Source organism: Pezoporus wallicus, unplaced genomic scaffold, assembly GCF_028554395.1.
Source record: "Pezoporus wallicus isolate ANWC-B61680 ecotype Strahan unplaced genomic scaffold, APGP_CSIRO_Pwel_v1 contig_7461, whole genome shotgun sequence".
Classification (NCBI taxonomy): domain Eukaryota; kingdom Metazoa; phylum Chordata; class Aves; order Psittaciformes; family Psittacidae; genus Pezoporus; species Pezoporus wallicus.
In genome coordinates this window covers 2,363,217-2,383,132 of record NW_026637976.1, presented here as the reverse complement: position 1 = coordinate 2,383,132, position 19,916 = coordinate 2,363,217, and the positions used below count along the sequence as shown (strand labels likewise).

Sequence of the window (19,916 nt, the reverse complement as noted above, 5' to 3'; positions counted from 1 at the left end):
GGTTGCTTTTCATCTTCCATTCTTCTCCTCTGTCTAAAGCTGATTGCCATTACTTCTTGCCTTATGAAGTCCTTTTTGGCTTGAGTATAGACAGTACTCAGCCTGTACCATTGCAGTGAGTCTGCTCCACCACTCACGTCTATAATTTTTCCCTCCTTTCTTTCTTTATCTTCCACATTCCCTCTGTGCACTTGCTTCATCAAGTTCTTATGGCCAAAGTGATGCATACTTTTTTATGCAAGGATTGTGAGCCTTTTTGCACTTTCCAGCCAGCACAGGAGGAACAAATTCCTCACATTTCTCAGTACTTATCGTTTGTTCTATATAAGCTCTTTCATTTTCTTAGGTAAGGGAATAAAGGTCAAGTATGAGACTCATTCAAGGCGGCATCACAGAGGAGGCAGAACTGCACTCTTTACTCAGTTCAAGAAGCTGGATCAATATGTATTTTGATAGATTTCATTCATCTAGGCATTCATTTGAATTCAGTCATGGGCAAGGCCTGAATGCCACTCTACTGCTTGGTTCAAAGGTTCTGAATAAATTGCCTGGATATGACTTCAAATACTGGTTTGCTCTGCTTTTTCCAGCTTTCTCCAAGGTGATTCTCTCATAAAGATAAACCTGCAGAGGACTTATTGGGATTGGGTATAATTTTAGTGTTTGAGCATTTTATTCCTCTTGTACAAGATATTTTGCTCCTCACCAGTTACCAACCCAACTCCTGTGCCCCAGTGTCACCAAGGTGTGCAGTCCATGACACTGTGTTGCAGACTAGGATTGCTGTCCATTAATGACAACACCATGGAGGATCTGGAGCCATCACCATAAAACACTAACCAACCAAACCCAACCCAACCAACCAAACCAACCTAAAAATCATTAGGACTTATTTTGATGATGGCATAGATGCCATGTTACACATCAATGCAAATGCTGAAAGCCAGGTTGCCAGTCTACCTGGCATAGGGTGTTTAGGGATGGACAACTACAAGGAATGACTATCCTGATCCTTTGTGATTAAAAGGTTCTTGCTGTGCAGTTGCTCCTGTTTTTCCACAAGTCATTGTACCAATTTCTTCCTAGCAACTATACTATGCAAGATGTTCTACTTGCCTTTATCAGCCTAGAAAACCTGGTAGCTTTAGATCTTCTACTGGCTGGTGACAGCTGGACCTTTTCAGCAATGTATATGAGGAAAACATATGTGTAAGATCTCCATACCATGCAACTATAATTAGTGCAGAGAATGAAAGCCCATCTCTTCACTGGAAGTTTGAAGTGTTCATTGTGTTTGCGGGATCATAGAAACATAGAATAGTTATGGTTGGAAAGGACCTTAAGATCATCCAGTTCCAAGCCCCCTGCCATGGGCAGGAGCACTTCACACTAAACCATGTCACCCAAGGCTCTGTCCAACCTGGCCTTGAACACTGCCAGGGATGGAGCATTCACAACCTCCCTGGGCAACCCATTCCAGTGCCTCACCACCCTAACAGGAAAGAATTTCCTCCTTATACCCAATCTAAAGATCAAGGAATCAAAATATTATCTGCAAGTTTTGTGCATCCCTGACCATGTTTCTGCTTTCTTCAGCCCTGCAAACTGAATATTCCAACAGTTGCAGTGCCTCCCCAGTTTTGTTCTGGAAAGGAATGGAGGAAAAAACATGTATATACTTCTCCTGACTACTGACTGGCTGGTGCTGCTTAGATCTGCCAATGGTGCTGATCTGAGGCATTGCTGGTATGCAGTCTCTAATTTATTTTGTCCATCTGCTTTTCCTGCTTCTAATTGGTGTGTATTAAGAGGGAAAATACTCTTAAAGAGCGTTTAGGATGAGGGATGCTGATGGACTCACTAAAAGCAGATTGAAACATTTGCTCTTTGTTGGGCAGATCAGGCTGTATCTCAGCAACCATCTCGTATTTGGCAAGATTATTGCTTTTACATGAAGTGGTTACAGGCACTGAGGTGGTTATTGGTGGGAAGGATGCATTCCTAAAAGTGAGAGGTCTTTTTTAGCAGGTTCTGCACACTTGTAAAATATTTATGTTGTACCCTGCATATACGGCAGTTTCTTTTATAAACATTGAGCTTTATGTGTCCTACTAACGTTTAAGATATGAAAAGTGCATTCAAATAGGGGTCTTGAATAAGGGTCTGTGCATGCTGAAACAGCAGTCTTACAGTTGGGCCATTTACTTCTCTCATTAGCTCAGTGGAGAGCATCAGAAAGGTGCCTGAAGTCTAATCTGCAGCACTTTTCTGATCCTAAAGTCATGGTTCTGTTCAGGGAGAGTTAATTGTATTAAAGCCTGAGTTCTCATCTGAGAGCAGAACTTCAAGCAAGGAGTCTGCCTACTGAACCACTGCCACATTGCAGACTGCAGGAATCGGAGACAGTTAAACATTGCTGTGATTAAAATGGACAATTTCATTTCTATATTTCTGTTCTTCTTATTTTCCCTGCACCTTCTGGCTAGGATTCATGCTGTCTAAACTAACTAGCTGGTAGTTCACTCTGAACCGACCATTTAAACAACCTGTGTGAAGGGAGGAGCATCCCCACAGGTGATTTGCTTTAGAGGTGCTGCTCCTTAAATACCAGCTTCAGAGTAGAGTCTAATAGCTAGCTGAGACTAAGCTTTAAGGAGGTAAAGTAGAGCAGCACAAGTTACTCTTTTTCTTTCTCAACTAATTTTCAGCTTTCTTGTAAGATTGACATTCAATTTTTAAACAGTACCAGAAACATCTCTGCATTCAAGTAGATGGATACAACGTGGTTTTTATCCATTTCATAGCATGAATGTATTTTTTTTTATAATATAGAATTATCAACTATTTTTGATGAAATAAAACCTACCCATCTGTCAGTAACTTGCTATGTTATTTTCAAATGTAATTTCTCCCAATACTTATCTTAGCTGAAATTCTTTATAATAGCAGCTACACTCTTCTAGTAGATATGGTATGAAATTTTAGGAACATACAATATTTCTAACTAGTATTCTACTTGTATTTCTTATTTGCATCGTTCCTCAAAGAATGACAGTGTGTTTTGTCTTTATCTTTGTATAGGACCCTGGTAATAGTATATGGATTCTGTTGGAGACAGAGTGTCATACAAGTATTGGATGAAATACCAACCTAGCAAACAGGCTTTCTGGTAAGCCACTTGTATGTTCTTTTTTCACTTTTTCAATGTTTCATGTCAAGCTATGCAAAGGAAGGCTTCGATCATGTTCAATTACCTATTTACTGAAAACAAAGGATGTTTTAAATATTTACAGTTCCCTTTGCCTTTACCAAATAACTTCAGTATTATTAGATTGTGTTTCCTCCCTCCCTTCAGAGACATGTTTTCAGTTTTATTTTGTGCCTCTGTGCATCATGATGTTCTGGAGGTTGTTTTATCTACAGATGCTCCATCATAAGAAATGTGGAAAAATCAGTTTCATGGGCTTCTGAAGGAGTCAGAAAGCTTCTTGCTCTTTCTTAGTTTGGGGGTTGTATTTACTCTAATTTACTGGTACGTAATTTATTGGTATTTACTGATGTGCTTTTGGTTTGTTGCGACGCCAAAAAGCGTGGGGCTATAAACATGAGTGCAGTTTGTATCTGTAGCTGATAAATGTGTGTCAGATATTAAAAGCATTTAAATAGTATTAAGACAATCACACCTCAATTAAAGTATTACTTATAAGGTTGCTACTAAGGAACACCTGCGCTCTAGTCCTATTCCTGCCTCTGGTTTATTGTATGACCTTGCATGAGTCATTTCTGAAGAGGAAGAACTGGGTTTCTGTGAGGGGATACAGTAATGTAGAACTGAATTGCTCTTCTTTACATAATTGGAGAGCTCATTAGGTAGCTGTTAAGAATGACTAAAACCCATTAAGGCTCATAAGACTTATTTCTTAAAAAGAAAAAAAAAACTTAACAAAAATGAAATAATGTAAAACATAACTTTAGTTTCTAATGGAGCTGCTTTAACTCTTGCATTTCCAATACTGTCCTCAGTGCTGATTGCTGCTTCCATCAACTGGGGGTAAAATCCGCCTTTCAAACATTGTTAGGGATTTTGTATCTGATGATGAGGCAAAGAGTTATGGCTTTAAAACAGCAGAACTCAAGGTGAAATCACCAGATTTGACTTGCCAGGTTGCTCTGTAAGGAGGTACATGTTCTACCTATAAAAAAGACATCTTATTTGATGTTAGCCCCGGAAAAACTTGCCACTTTGGAATGTCACTAGTTTAAAACAAGTGGGGTTTTTTTTTCTGTTAAGTCTTTATGAAGGAGAGATAAGATGCCTTTGCACTGTATTTTCACATGTCACCTGGATATGTACCAGGAGGAAGGGGTCCAAACTTTTACTTAACAGAAGGGCGTTTATTTCCACAGATATTGTTTGAAACTCAACTGGACAAGTCCCACAGCAACCTCATCCACTTAGACTTGCTTTTGGGCAAGGATTGGACTAGGCACTCAGAGGTCCCTTCCGAAGTCACTTATTCTAAGGGTCTCTGAGCCTTTGTAGTTAGGTGATAGGTGTAATGATCAGAAAACTTTAGATGATGTACACACGTGAAGGTACTTAATCTTCAAGACAAATAGCATGATTTACTATAGAATGGACAAGAGCAACTGAACTCTAAAGATGCTGAGGGAAGATGAGGAACAAGAAAAAAGAAAGAGGGATTTCTTTAGCAAGGTTAGGGTCCAACTGTGGGAGATAATTAGGTACCTAATACCATAGGTGTGCATATGATTTGTCCTGTCGTTTTCAAATTTTCCTTTAAAGGCTTTTGTTTTAGAGTCTGACTTGCTCTCAGAAGTCTGTGTGATCACTGACTGCTTTGATCACTGGAGGGCACAGATTTTCACATGCTGGTCAAAACCGAAGCTCACTTGGGGAATCATGACTGATTTTACAGAGGGAACCCTGTGTCCAGTCTCCCTAGCAGGGGCTTATAAAATGCCACAGGTGAATATGAATGAAGAATAGTAGGTTTCCATAAAAAGGACAAATGTCCTTTTACAGTGAATTAAAGTACAGCCTGCAAGCTGCTAAATAATCCTTCTGCTCTGCTTGGTATTGGTACAACCTCAGGGAATGTTCACCCTGGGACATTTCAGGAAAGCTATGGACCAGCTGGACATAGACCTCAGAGACAAAACAAGGGTGAGCTATGAGAGGTTCATGAATAAGACCTAAAAGAAAGGGAGAAGTGCTTGAGATGGTTTATGGTGAAAGGGGATTGATGAGCTTCAAATACATAATAGGCTGTTAGAAAAAGAAGTAGATATTGTCTCTTTCTGCTGGATTCATACTAGACAGATTGAAAGGTAGGGAATTTAAACTAAACTTAGGTAGCGACAGAAAGCTTGGCCAGGTTGGGAAAATAAGGTGTTGGGGTCAACAGCTTGGATGTGTTCTGGAGATGTTCACTGAAGGACTTTCAGAATAGGCTGAAGAAACTTCTGTCAGGTATAATGTTGGAATAAACTTCTGGATTTGGTTGTCCCCTGGGTTCTCTACTAGCCCTATTTGTCCCTAATTGGCTGCCCCTGGATCTGGAGCATCAATTAGATGTAAAATTGCTGTCCTTAAAGAAAACGGTTGTGTAGAAAGGAGGTGAGGGGATATGAGAAAGGGTTGGGAGACAGAGAGTGGATAAACACACGTCTGTATGTATGTTATAGTGAGCAACCAATGCAGTTTTCACCAGGTAAAGTCTTTATTGTCTAAATTAGGAAGAGGCAGTATCAACCTGGAAGTTGTCTAAATTAGGAAGAGGCAGTATCAACCTTGGTGGAAGCTGAATCCCTGACCAGACACTCTCATTTACAGTCATAAAACTCAAACTGCAGTCTCAATGTGTAAAAAATATAAAGACAATATCCAGTTACCCTGTTTCCTCTAAAACAGTGTGACTCAGATACCCCATTCAAAATCAACAGCCCCTGTATTGCATTCATTATGAGACTAGATATATCAACTGACTTAGGTTGCAGACTGATGCTTTTAGCAGCAAAACACTGCCATACTGGGGATCTGAAGGCGTCTGAGCATACTACAAAATAGCTGTGATGAACATACACAGCAACTGTACTACATGTGTGGGCATAATATTGTTTGGGATAGACAAGAAATTAGTGACTGGGAAGAAAACTATGATGAGCTCAGTAGATCAATTACAAGAAGTAGCAGCTGCTTCCACACACTAGGAATCATAAACTCTTTAGTAAATCTTGTTGTTTATATGCCTTACTGTTAGGTGCGTGAATTGACAAATGACATACTTCTCTGTATATCTCAATTATATGGAAATATAAGTAGTTATAATAGTCCTTTTCTATATGATTAGTAGAATCTGAAACCTCTTGAAAAGGGCTCTTTGGAACTGAGCTCCAGCTTTTCATTTCTGTGCTCTTTATCTGTACTTCACCAGCTTGAATAATGCCAATTAGAGCTGCTGCTGTATAAGTCACCTTTTAATTTTCTCCTTCTCATGTCTAAACATACTCACAAATCTGGGTGTTGACTGTTCTGATGGATTGTTTGAATGAAAAAAAATGAAATCAATTTAAGGTAAAAGTAAGTGTTCTTTCTGTCTGTAAAATTTCTGGCCTTAAAAGCCTTGATGCTCATGCAGCACAGGTGCTCTACTATGTAATTACTGGGAACAGCTTGAAATAAAACACTGAAATAGGACTTGTAACCTTGAAAATATTACTATTACATTATGTAGTGGCAGTTGCAGGATTGCATATGTATCGTGTTCTGGTGTTTCACTGTCTGAGGATTGAAACCGTAGCAGTAGTGCTGACAAAGAAACTGAAAGTTCAGATTTCCTTCCAGAAAACATTTGTTTGAGCTGCTAACGATGGGAGAGTGGAGTTAAAAGAGTCACTCTGCAGAAATGGCAGTCAGCCACACCTTGAAACCTTTCAAGGCTGAATCCGTTGATCAAAAATGGTTTTAGCATTCCCATTTCCTTATGGTTTAAAAAATAATAAATATTGAACAGAGAGATTCCAGCTGCAGCTGGAGCATTTTCAATAAATAAAGAGTTAAATACAGCCCAGGGCAGAGGCTGGCAACTCTCACCTATGTTTGAATGCTACAAGCTGGTTCCTATTTTATAGCAGACCCCAGGTCGAGGGGAAGTGATTAATCCTGCTTTTGCTGGAGAAAAAGGTATAATTTATCCCTGGAAATGTTTAAAAATGCAGTTTTACTGTAAAAAAGTTGCATTCATCATCATTGATGTTTTTCTGACATGGCTCTATGGACGATTGCTGCCTAGTGATGAACAGTCTCTTTCTCCAGCCCAGAATCACCTGTATAAATCCATTTTACATGAAAATGTACTTGGAACTTGACTTTTTGCATCTTCCTTGCAATACCAGTGCAGTTGTTTAGATCAAGCTGGGAAGTTCTTTCTGGCTTTGGCATTGCACATCCTCATACTACAGACAAGTGATGTGTCCTGCTTGCTGTACACCTACACAAAGTGCAAGTTGTGTTTCTTTAGTTGGGGTTACTGGGGAAGATGAAAGATACCACCTAAAGCAATGCTGCATGTCTCTGTAGCAATATCTTAGCCAAAACATGTTTATAAATTGTGCTCAGGTAGCTAAAGGGGGCTCACAGTATCAATGCTGGCTTCAAAACTGAGCAACAGTGTGGTTTGCCTATTTTCAAAGAGACGTTTCTTCTACCTTCTGCCTTCATGTTTCATTACACAAATCCAGCTCATCAAAGAGTTTTAATTCAGCTTGAAGAATATTGGACTTTTGTATAGTTCTGTGGAATATTTTTGCCAAGCTACACTGTTCTTGGACATGTGTTATGTATTAAAAAACCCAGCTGTTGTCAGTCTGGGATGACGGGTGTATGGTACAATGCCAGGATGGTCGTTTCTTTAAAGGTGTGTTTGGATTTGTGTTTGGGCCTTCTTGAGAAGCAACTGTTCATTCAGCCCAAAGCAATAGAGGATTAAGCAGATACCTTCCAGCAGTGTCTAGGAAGTTGCGGGTAAGGTGACAGTCTATAGATTTCGTGGTTCTCTTGATAATCAAATAGGTCAGGTTTTGCCAGAGTAGCAAGAAATCAAGCAGTCATTTAAGGAGAAGTTTAACCCAGGTTTTGGGCCACTATGTGGTGTTTTGTCCGTTGTAACCCTATAGGAAGAAAGGGTAACCAAAGGAGAGGTGATTGTGTTACATAGTGGTTCACATCCATGCACATGCTTAGAAGAAACTATCTGACTGCTTGGGATTCATGCAAGACTGTGCTGATTCTGTGAAGCATGTCAGTTTGGTAATCTGAGAAGTAGAAGGTGTTATACAATACACACTCCATCTCCTCCTGAAGATTCTCTAGCCAGAATGTGAGGAAAACAAAACAAATAAAACCTCCCCTACTTTAGATTAGATTTAATCCACCTCAGCAGAAGCATATATTCTAAGGTGGTAGACTTAATACAGAAAGCCAGAAGAATGTGGAGAAAAATATGAACGTGGGTTAGCAGCATGTTGTTTCCCTTCTTGTTCAGAAGTTTGAAGGTATTAGCTGAGATTTTAGGTTAGATCATAAGCAAGGATGGCTCTATCTCACAAGACATCTGTTTCTGAAATTAAAAAGCCAACAGCTGCAGGATTGCACACTGTTAGCAATCTTTGTTTAATAGAGATCCGTGATTCTGAGAGATATGTGACTTAAAACCTACTAGGGAGTGGAAAGCAATTAATAGTTGGGGCATTTTATAGTACCTTTTATCCAAGGATCTCAAAACACATTACTGGGTTTAATTAGGCCTCACTCCATGAAATAGCCAACTGGAACAGCGAATGTTCTTTTTAATTCTTTTTTTGTGCTGTATATAGAGGAGCTTGAGGTACAGAGGTTAAATGACTTGACAGTGATCATGTAAAAGCGAATAGTAACGATGGGAATAAATCCCAAACCTCCTGCCTTTCAGTTCCATGTTCTAGCCAAGTTTTCTTCCTCTTCATTAAGCCCATGGCTTTTTCTTATCTGTCCTGTAACATGTGTGACTTTGATTACAGGATCACACCCCAGGTAATTAGAAAAAGTTTCATCCTTTCCAGAAAGAAAAAAATTAGTAAAAGGCGACTTTCTGTTCTCAGGTAGGAGAGGAGAGGAGAAACTGCTCCTGTTTACTGCAGTGAGTGCTGTGAAACATATGGAAGAGCAGGGTCCAAAGATAAAGGTGCTGACTTTGGTGATAATGAATAAGGGTTTGTGTTTCTGCATACCATAGTTTGAGGGATGCGGGTGTTGCAGGTAGTATAGAATTCCTCAGGAATCCTGCATCACAAAAACATCTTAAGGCTGTGAAGGAAATGGTCTTCTGGGAAAAGATAATAGGGAATCATCTCAGGGAGGTGTAGCCCTGAAGCTGGGAAGTGTTGCATAGGAGGCACAGGCATCTATCTGCTCAGGCAAACTACTAAATGGTAGAGTCCTTAGCAAGAAGCAGAGGGAAAGGAGGTCAATATGATTAAATTAGCAGATAATGGAGATAATTCTGTTGTTGTGTCTCTAACAGCAACTTGACTGAGAATATTGAATCAGATAATATGATTTGTTTCTTGTACTTTAAGGTACCTTTTGAAAATAGTAGGTAAAAGGAATAAGCAAGAGAACTAGGTTAACACTAGTGGCCTGGATAAAAGCTGCGTTGCTTGCATCTCTCAGTAACCTAATTTCAAAGAGCCTGAAGTTTTTATTTCTAGAATTGGTTGCTCATCAGATGTTGATAACGATTATGGGTTTAAACTTAAACAAGGGAAGTTCAGGTTAGATATAAGGAAGAAGTTCTTTACTGTGAGGGTGGTGAGGCTCTGGAGCAGGTTGCCCAAAGAAGTGGTAAATGCTCCATCCCTGGCAGTGTTCAAGGTCATGCTGGACAGAGCCTTGGGCAACATGGTCTAGTGCATGGCAGGGGGTTGGGACTGGAAGACCTTAAGGTCCTTTGAAACCCAGACCATTCCATGATTCTATGGTTATTGGCAAGAGAGCACCTAGTTGAGACCTTACACAGAGAAAACCAGCTGGTTCACAGAAAACTTGGTTCATTGGTTTTAGTAGAGACATCTTTATGCTTAGCTTTATGTCAAAGGTTGGGAGTGTGAATCCATTCTTTTTTTCTCTGTAACTGACTCACTAATTTCATCATCATCACCCTGAATGATCTAGACTGATCTAGACTGAGTACTAGAGCTGGCCAACCAGTACAAGTATTTTACCTTTTTTCAGCACCAGGAGGACCCAAGAAGTTTTGTGTTGAGGTAGCATGGGAAGAAATGTTCAGTCAGCTACTAAGTTCAGAATAAATATTTAATCACGTGCACTGATTGAAGTATTCACAATCCAAGTGATCCTAAGCATTGTTATACAGTCAGGGTGTAACAACATTACCCAGGCAAAACAAGCCAGCACATTATTTCAGAGGTGATGCTGTGAATTAATTCACAAGGGTTTGTTACCACAAGTTACTTGCCAAATGTTCTTTGGGAATAAGATAAAATACCAAAGGTGTAGGTTAGGAAAGTAGAAACTGCTTGAATTCTACTTAGATGGCATTGAAGTGACTTCACTGTTCACACTTCACAAAATCTGCTGAACGTAGTCTTGACTTTTAAATAAATACCCAATCTTTGCAGTTCTAATCAGGGATTCTAAAAAGGCAGATGCAGTCATTGCAAATGATTTTGCTCTGTGTTACATTTGTCAAAAGCTGTCAGAGTGTAGTAAAAAGGTGTTTATACAGAGTAATATGCTGCTTGAACTCCTGTACATCTCCTAGATGGGAGGTTTCAGATTGGTGATTGGTAAGAATGAAAGAGTTCCAAATGGGCCTGTTATTTCGTGGCTTTACTAATTTATATATGACGTGCTTCTACACTTTTACGTGTCTGCAAATTGCAGCCAACGCTTGAGGTCTGAAAAAGAAATCTAATCACATAGAGAAAGACCAATCTGTTTCACACTAAACTATGGTTGTGTAGTTAGATTGTAGGCATTGTATACAAAATACTGATTGCTTTACCTATAATTTTTCATGCCTTTAAACATGGCTAAAAGAACTTTGTTCAAAACTGGAGTTTGGGGAGGGAGAGGAGGATTTCTGCATATGCTGAAACGAGGCACACAAGACATTTTATACAGTTGTGTGTGCTTACCACATCTTCATATATCTTCTACACTCCTACTATATCTTCTACATGCCTACTTCCTACTATCTTCTACATTGTGTCTCTGATCCACTCACTAAGCTTATGGACCTCCAGAAACAAAAATCAAAGCTGTTGAGCTCTATTTAATGTGCTAATTTAAAGTAGACTTTTAAAAACCAGTATATATTACAGTTATTTTCATGTGTAGCGGGAAATATATTCCTCTGGAAAATGCATAAGAAAGATATATCCTGCTGGTGAACAGATGCATGCTGTTTGTTTTGATTGCTGCCTAAATGAATACTGTAACCAACATAGTCATACAAGTTTTATTTACTATATTTTTTTGTGATTATTATTAGCTGAAAATTAAAATTAAGAAATCCATAAGCTACTGGCAGGCAAAAGTGGAAAGAAGGAGGAAATTATCAGGAAGAGAGTACTTACTATTACATTTGGCCAGCTGGTCTAGTTACATTCATAAGTATGCTAAATAAGGAATGATGTGGTGAGAGAAAATGGTACCTTCAAGACCATATATGAACTGGTTTTCTTTAGCGTGAAAAGGATGCGAGTTTTCATTTTCCTTATGATTTATGGGATTAATTATAATGATTTTTTAAAATTACTAAATATGAACCTTCTAACACAAGCTTTTCTCTTTCGAAATTCAGAGCACAGGGAGAAAATTACATTTGTCTCTTGATAACCTCCAAAGATATTACCAGATTGTCCTAATTCTTCTGAGACATCTTTGACCATGCTTGCAGGAGCAGAAAGGTCTCAGAAGTCCCTGAACTGCAAATTGCGTGAGATTAGGAGCTTACTGGGGGATGAGTTCAAAATGCCATGATGGATCTGCGGTGTTTTCATACCTGTGGTATGACAGACACTCAATCTCCACTGTAGAAATTAAGATTGCCCTTCTTTTGAAACACTCAATTTTCTTCATTTCCTATTAGAACACATTGGCAAAGATCACAATCTCCAAAGCTTCCTATTTATAATAAGATTCAGAGGGAGAATTATTTTCTAGCATAAGCACAGGCCAGAATGCCATAACTACACTTGATTTGAATTTTATGCTTTGAAACTGAGACACTGTATTACCTATGAAAAATGTACTGCATCTTCCCAAAGTTACAGATCTTATTTCACTGACTCTTCTGCCTTTGGCTGGAGTAGAGTTCATTTTCTTCACAGTAGCTGGAATGGGGCTTCTGGGGGGTTTGTGTTGAAAACAATGTTAATCACACGGGGATACTCTCCTTATTGCTGGGCAGTGCTTACACAACGTCAAGGCTTTTTCTACTCCTTACACCACCCCACCAGAGAGTGGGCTGGAGGTATGCAAGGAATTGGGAGGGGATACAGGAAGGACAGCTGACCCCCACTGACCACAGGGATATTCCAAACCATATGATGTCATAACCACATGAGGTCATGCTCAGCATGTAAAGCTGGGGGGAGATAGACCAGGGAGGCTGCTGCTGGGGGATCGATAGGGAGTGAGTCAGTTGATGGTAAGAAATTGTCTTCATTTGCATCATTTATTTTTCTTGGGTTTTAATTCTCATTCCTTGTTATTTTCCTGTTCATTATAATTGTTGTACAATATTTTATTTCAATTATTAAGATGTTCTTATCTCAACCCACAAGATTTCTGTCTCTTACCTTTCCAATTCTCTTCTCTCCATACTGCTGGAGTGAGGCTGGGGATAAGCAAGCCGTTGTGTGGTGCTTAGTTGCTGGCTGGGGTCAAACCATAGAATCATTGAATAGTTAGGGTTGGAAAGGGTCTTAAGATCACCTAGTTCCAACCCCCCTGCCATGGACAGGGACATGACATTCATATACACAAATGTTCTGAAAGTGTGCAAATTAATCTTTGTAAAGCACAGACATGTTTCATATTTTGTCTTCTATCATTGTAATGATGTGGGCCTTTTCAATTTCCCATATAGCTAAAACACACTTTTGTGCAGTGATTGCATTTGAATAAATTGTTTTAAGGTTGAAGGTATTTTTTTTGCCATTACTCTAGGCCCTTTGACAGAGGATGATGAATAACATTCTTAAAGAGAGTTTCATGATGAACAACCTCCTCAGAATTTCTCTTATTTGTTCTTATCTTTAATAGCTGCATTGTTGTTCATAGCCTAAATCCCTGTAGGGATGGGACCTGGATACACAAACTTCTTTCCATGTTCCTACCTTGCTTTGAAAGAATGTATGAGTGTACAGATGGGGAATAAATTTAAGTGCCGCCTATAGCCTGGAGATCATGGAGACCAGGACTGCAAATCATAGAATAGTAGAATAGGGATGGAAAGGACCTTAAGATCATCAAGTTCCAAACTATAGTTTGGAATTATAGTTCCATATTATATTGCAGACAGAACCAGTGTAACTGAATACAAGAGCCCACCTACAAGATAACCCCTTCCCAATTAAACTGACTTCTTTTAAAATACAAAATTCCTAAAATTCAATCCAATCTTCAAGCTTCAACAGTTCTTATTTCACTGTGATCATCAAAGCCAATCATGGCAAGTTCTACTCTGCTGTGAATTCTTGCTGGATGTTCAATTAAATCTGTCACTGGGGAATCATTAACACCTCATATGCTAATTTTTAGTGTATTGTGAAGAGGCATCACTTGTAGTATCAGTTTAAGTATTCACAAACACACACACCCCCCAAGCTGGGGCAAGTAGTTGTTTAGATGATTTTCATGTACATTTCTGTGGTTTTAGAATAATGGTATTTGGCTTTGCTTTAATTTTAAATGCCAAAATTCAGAAATATTATTAACCCAAACCCACAAATATATTTATGTTCCCAGTTCTAACTGAAGGACTTGAAATCCTAGTTCCAATGAGGGCTCTGTAGTATCTTCAATGCAGGAAAAGAAACTCTGGGTAGCAGATAAAACACAAGTGGTAGAATTGGTGAGCTGAAAACAGTTCCACTGTAGAAAATGAAAGTAAAAAGTCTCAAGGCTCCTCTGTCTGCTATAGAAGTTGGACTGGACATTTGGGGAGCATCTAATGCACATGTGCCTGATGTAACCCTGCTTCATACTTAGAGAACCAAGTCCAGAGGAGGCCATGAGGATGATCAGGGGCTGGAGCAGCTCCTGTATGGAGACAGACTGAGAAAGTTGGGGCTGTTCAGCCTGGAGAGGAGAAGCTGCATGGAGACCTCATAGCAGCCTTCCAGTACCTGAAGGGGGCCTATAAGGATGCTGGAGAGGGACTCTTCACTAGGGACTGTAGTGATAGGACAAGGGGTAATGGGTTAAAACTGAAACAGGGGAAGTTTAGATTGGATATAAGGAGGAAATTGTTTACTGTGAGGGTGGTGAGGCACTGGAATGGGTTGCCCAGGGAAGCTGTGAATGCTCCATCCCTGGCACTGTTCAAGGCCAGTTTGGACAGAGCCTTGGGTGCCATGGTTTAGTGTGAGGTGTCCCTGCCCATGGCAGGGGGGTTGGCACTAGATGATCTTAAGGTCCTTTCTAACCCAAACTGTTCTATGATTCTGCGATTCTGTATTCAGCACAGAAGCCCATAAGTAATAAATTCAATGTAAAATGTCACTTACAAGACAGGCTGTTTCTGGGAACACCAGCTACAGCAGATAAAGCAGCTCTTTCTAGTGGTATGACTGTATGGTACAGCATGGTCCTTTTTTTCATGTGTTCACTAAACATATGAGCCCATTTAGCTCTACACAATGTTTATTCATTCCTTTGAAACTTCAGTAGCACATTCAGCTCTAATGTGTGTTTGAAACATGATGAAAGTATAACGCATTCCTGATAGAAATAAGAACATGATTAAAGAGGTAGTGCAGTAACTGTCAGTCACGTTTTGTGAAGTCATTATCCTGTTGCAGACCTCTTTTTAAGAGACCTATCTCCTTACCAAAATATACATAGTTGCTATTATTGGATAAGGTGCTTGTTTTCTCTTTTGACTCTAATTCGTGTGCATGCCATGTGTGAACACCTGCATGTCTGTCTCTGTATCCCCTTTTCTTTCTGTCCTTAATATGTAGTTATGAATGCAGCTCTCTAAGCAAACCAAACCAGCTGTGGGCATAAAACCAAATCTACCAAAAACTTGTTATTGAATCAGAGTTATATGGTGATTTTAGTTATTCTAGATGATGGGTGCAATAGAGAAATTTTTTCTTTAAAAACTCAAAATAATAGTAATAATTAAAATAAAAATGTGGGTGGGCTATTCAGCCTAGGTATTTCTTTGAACTGGTGAAAAAGATGTGAACCTAAGCCCATGGGGGCTAAAATTAAATCAACTGTATTCAATTCACTGCAGTAACTGCCTTGATCTGTGGCAGTGGTAAAAGTTCCCTGTGTTAGCATCCCTATAGCCCTGCCCCTCTTTCATATGAAGTTACATGTCTAAGGATGCTGCCTTAGGAAGGGATAAGGGCTAAACCTTGGCTACAGGTCAGTGTCTGCAAATCTTGGATACAAAATCACGTCTGTTTATAAGAAAGACTGTTAACAAGAAATCTATATTTCACTACCTTTTGTTGTTGTTCGAAATGTCTTAGATTCTATCAACTATATCACCCAGAAGTAAGGCAGAAATGATGTTTCACTCTTTCCATTGGAAAAAAAAACATGTCTAGGATACTGAATATATCCATCTGCATTTCTCTGAGAAGATTGTGGAGAGAAACATATTTTACATATCAATCTCGTACAAATTTCGAATAGTTGCTCAAAATGACAACACACTATAAATGTCTTATAGCTGGTAAGTTAGAGCTGCTTGCAGTGCAAAGTGAAAAGGAGAACTTCACAGTTCCTCTGGTGAATAACACTCTGCAAGGAAACTTCTTTTCTCAACAACTCAAATATGGCTTATTTGAACCATGAAATCATGAATTGCTGAGGTTGGGAGTAACTGCTGGAGATGATACAGTCCAACCATATTGCTCAAAGCAAGGATGGCCAGAGCAGGTTGCTCAGGACCTGTGTCCAGTCCAGGTTTGATTATTTCCGAGGCTGAACATGCCACAACTGCTCTGTGCAACCTGTGCCAGCGTTCAACCACTGTCACAATGAAAATGGTGTTTTCTTGTGTTTAAATGGAATTGTTTGGTTTCAGTTTTGCTCTTCCTCCTTTCAGTAGGAGATAATGAGAAGAGTCTCATCTCTTCTTAACTCCATCTTCTTCCCTCCTCACCCAGTCAGCTATTTATACATATTAAGATTCCCCTGAGCTGTCTCTTCTCCAGGCTGAACAGTCCCAGGTCTTTCAACCTCTCCTCATACATCACGTTGTCCAATACCTTAATCACCTTCATCGCTCTTTGCTGGACTCACTCTAATATATCCTTGCCTCTTTCTTACTGGCATGCCCAGACCTGAATGCGCACTCAAGATGTGTCTTCACCATTGTTGAGCAAAGGGGATGGATCATGTCCCTCAACCCGCTCATGGCACTTCCAATGTAGTCAGGAAGCTGGAAGGACACATTTCTAGCTCATGTTGAGCCTAATGTCCATTATGACTTTATGCAATAAATACATTGAGAAAGTTTTAATAGTACAGTCATCAATGCTGCTTTACCATCTGCAGGCTTTCTTATAGTACCATAATCCATCAGAGGGATGGTTGAAGCTGTTGACTCCCCAGTGTTATGGGTTTCTTTCTTCTATTCCTGATGCAGTATGATGAAGCTCATCACACAGCAGACACTGATGTGCTAGAGGAAAGGAAAGGGTTTAAGAAGGGAGCAGGGGAAGGCTAGAATATTTTTCATTAGAATGACAGGTCTAAACCTCTGATCAGAGCTAACAAGTCCTAACTGTCCTGTTTTTTCATCAAAAGAGATCTTTATCGCTGTGTATCAGTGGACACTCCGGCAGCAAAGCTCTGTTAGATCACTTCGTTATTCTTTTTGATAATGCAGTATTGTTCCCTCATGTACATTTAATCACTTTTTGTTCAGGCTACTTTTAAATGTCAAGAAATGGGGCTTATATTATTCCCCTTTGGAGATTACTCTATAGATTAATAGGTCTCACTCTTTCCTCTTTGTCTTCTTTTCCCACTTCTCTCAACACTCAACCATTATCTTCTATTTCTCAATTTTATCCCATAACTCAGAGCCATACCCATTATTATGCTAAGTTAATTCTTCCCCTTTTTTTTAAACTAAACCCTTTTAAATAGCTGCAGGCAGTTATCATTCCCCTCTCCACATTTCTAGGCATGTTGCTATTAAAAACAGTGAATGGAACAGGAATGGAAAGCAGTCATGTGGTGACTACAGTTCTTGGGTATTAGATTATGCTTTTTTTAGGTTATCACATGTAAACGAGTGTTGCAAATAAGAGATGACTTATGCAAAATGTGAGAATAGAGATAATGAATTGCTTACAAAGGTGATTTGTATGGTCACAATATGAAAAATTGCATTTTGCACATCTTCTGCATAAAAATTGCACGTGGCCCATAGAAAGTAGCTAATGCCTCTCAGCAATTGTGTTCTGACTTAATCGGCACACTCTGCCTCAAACAAATACTTCCCAAACTTCCCTCCTGCCCATTTTACTATCTGGTAATTATGGAATTGAAACTGGTTTGCTTCTGTTACTGTTACAGATCTCTTATTCCCCTGGAAAGAAATTAAAATCATTCAGTCTTAGTAAGTAAAATGCAAAAGTGAGCGAGCATAAAACAAATTGCTCCAATTGCCTCTAAAATCTAGGCAGTTTCTAAATACCCTGTAGACACATTGCATTAGACCCTAACCTTTTCTCTCAAATACAGAAAGGGATGTGTCAATAGGTGAAATCAATTGGACAGTACTTATTTTAGTTGTTTGGTGAGAGTGTCTTTATAATATAGTGTCTACTAAGTAGACAATAGCTACAGCACAACTATCCTCTTAGAAAAGACTGCAGAGTTCCTTTTTAATACAGAAATCCCTGTTAACTTTCAGGGCCTTGGGTGCTATAAACAATTAATAGGGAAGCCATATTCCAGGGTTTTTTTTTAGGGAATGAAGGGACTTGTTTTAACTGTCTTCTGTAGAAAGATGATCAGAAAAGCCAATGGAGCAGAATCAGTTTGTCTATATATACGCTTATACCCAAATATAGCTCTGTATCTGCTTGTACGTGCATATATATATAATGTAATATAATATGCATTTTGAATGTCTTATTCTGTTGATTGTATAGGCTAAATCAGCCTCCTCATTAAATCAATTTCAAAGGGAAATGAATATATTTAAAGAGTGAGACATGTCTAGCATTTCTCTTGATGAGCTAAATCCATTCTAAGTATATGAAAGTCATCAGAGCTACTGTGGGGATGCAGTCATCTTGGTGCTTGCATAGGATTATGAATGTACGGGCATTTGCTAAGTATCTTTCTTACTAATTACACTCACTACTTTTCACTTGCAAATGCTGGAATACAAAACTGCTCCAGCTGTCAGACATAATGCTACCAGTGGCTTGGACTGGGGTTCTGTGGGTCTGTGTGCAGAAATAGGGAAGCTATGTAAGCAAAATGCATGTTTAGGAACTGAAACAAGATTGGAACAATAAGTTTTGAGGAGCTTATATACCAGCAGCAAGATTTTCTTCCCCCAGTATCGTTATTCAAGGTATTAGGGACTCAAGTCTTGTCCTTTACATGCCTTTACTTCACTTTATATACATAGAAAAAGGTGAAGAGATTGCATTGTATAGAGACCATATAACCATGCTTTTAGTTTGATAGAGAATGAGGGAAGGCTTTGGTTTCTTAGCTATTACATGCTAGGCAGCTCATCAAAATGGGTTTGATATCTGCTAACATTTGTGATTGGATAAATGGTCCTGGAAAAATCTGGTTTGGTGTCAGATATTTGGTGTTGGTCTCTTTTTCCTGTAAAAATCGCATTCACTTGAAGAAAACCGCACAGTCTCCTGAAACAAGGGTAACACAATTTAGGATCAATGTGGCCTAACATTTGAAGGGAGGATTTAGTGTTCAGCATAAATAGTACTTTGTCCAGTATTGCAGAAAATCAGAATCAGTGTCTGCCTGCCTTCCATGATAAGCTTACAGTTTCAAGGTCAGAGATATAAGAGAGAGAGCAAGCAAAATGTGGTGCAAATGTTTTTTGTCTAGATTAATGGGTAGGACTCTGATGTTTAAGCAGAAATGGATTGTATTAGGTTTAAATTACGAGGAAAAAAAAAAAAGACAACCCCCTAATAGACATAATTTAGTCAACTGCTGATTTTTCTTTTTCTAGGGGAGTAGCAGCTTAAAAGCATTTCAGTGCGGTTACTTAGAGGAATAAGTTTTATTGTATTTCCCTATTTGTATCTCCCATCACTCCCAACATCCTGTATAACCCAGTCTATACAGGATCTATACAGCAGAAGACATAGATACCAAGTTTTAAGCTTCAGTGAAAACTGGTGTCTGGGTATAGAAAGGAAACTTCACAAAAGTCCTTACCAAAGGAAAGCTCTGGGATATCTGTTACATGTCCAGTGTGGAGACTCACCTACAAGCAGGTATCTGAACTAGTCACAGAACTTGCTTCCTGTCCCTTTAACATGGGAAGGGAAAGGGAGTTTTCATCTTGGTGAGAAGAAACCAAGGATGCTGTGAGGAACTGAAACTCTGCATCCTGCAATACTCTGAAAGGGGTAGG

General features: G+C 39.2%; 1 protein-coding gene across 1 annotated transcript in view; it reads left to right on the top strand.

Annotated features, from left to right (window-relative positions):
* Window positions 1–3,079: 3,079 nt before the first annotated feature.
* The window catches only part of TENM4 (teneurin transmembrane protein 4), a 755,231-nt gene continuing 738,394 nt past the window's right edge, over window positions 3,080–19,916 (top strand). The window contains exon 1 of the mRNA XM_057408504.1: window positions 3,080–3,169. The gene's annotated coding sequence lies outside the window, so the exon portion shown is untranslated. The remainder of the gene's footprint in view (window positions 3,170–19,916) is intronic.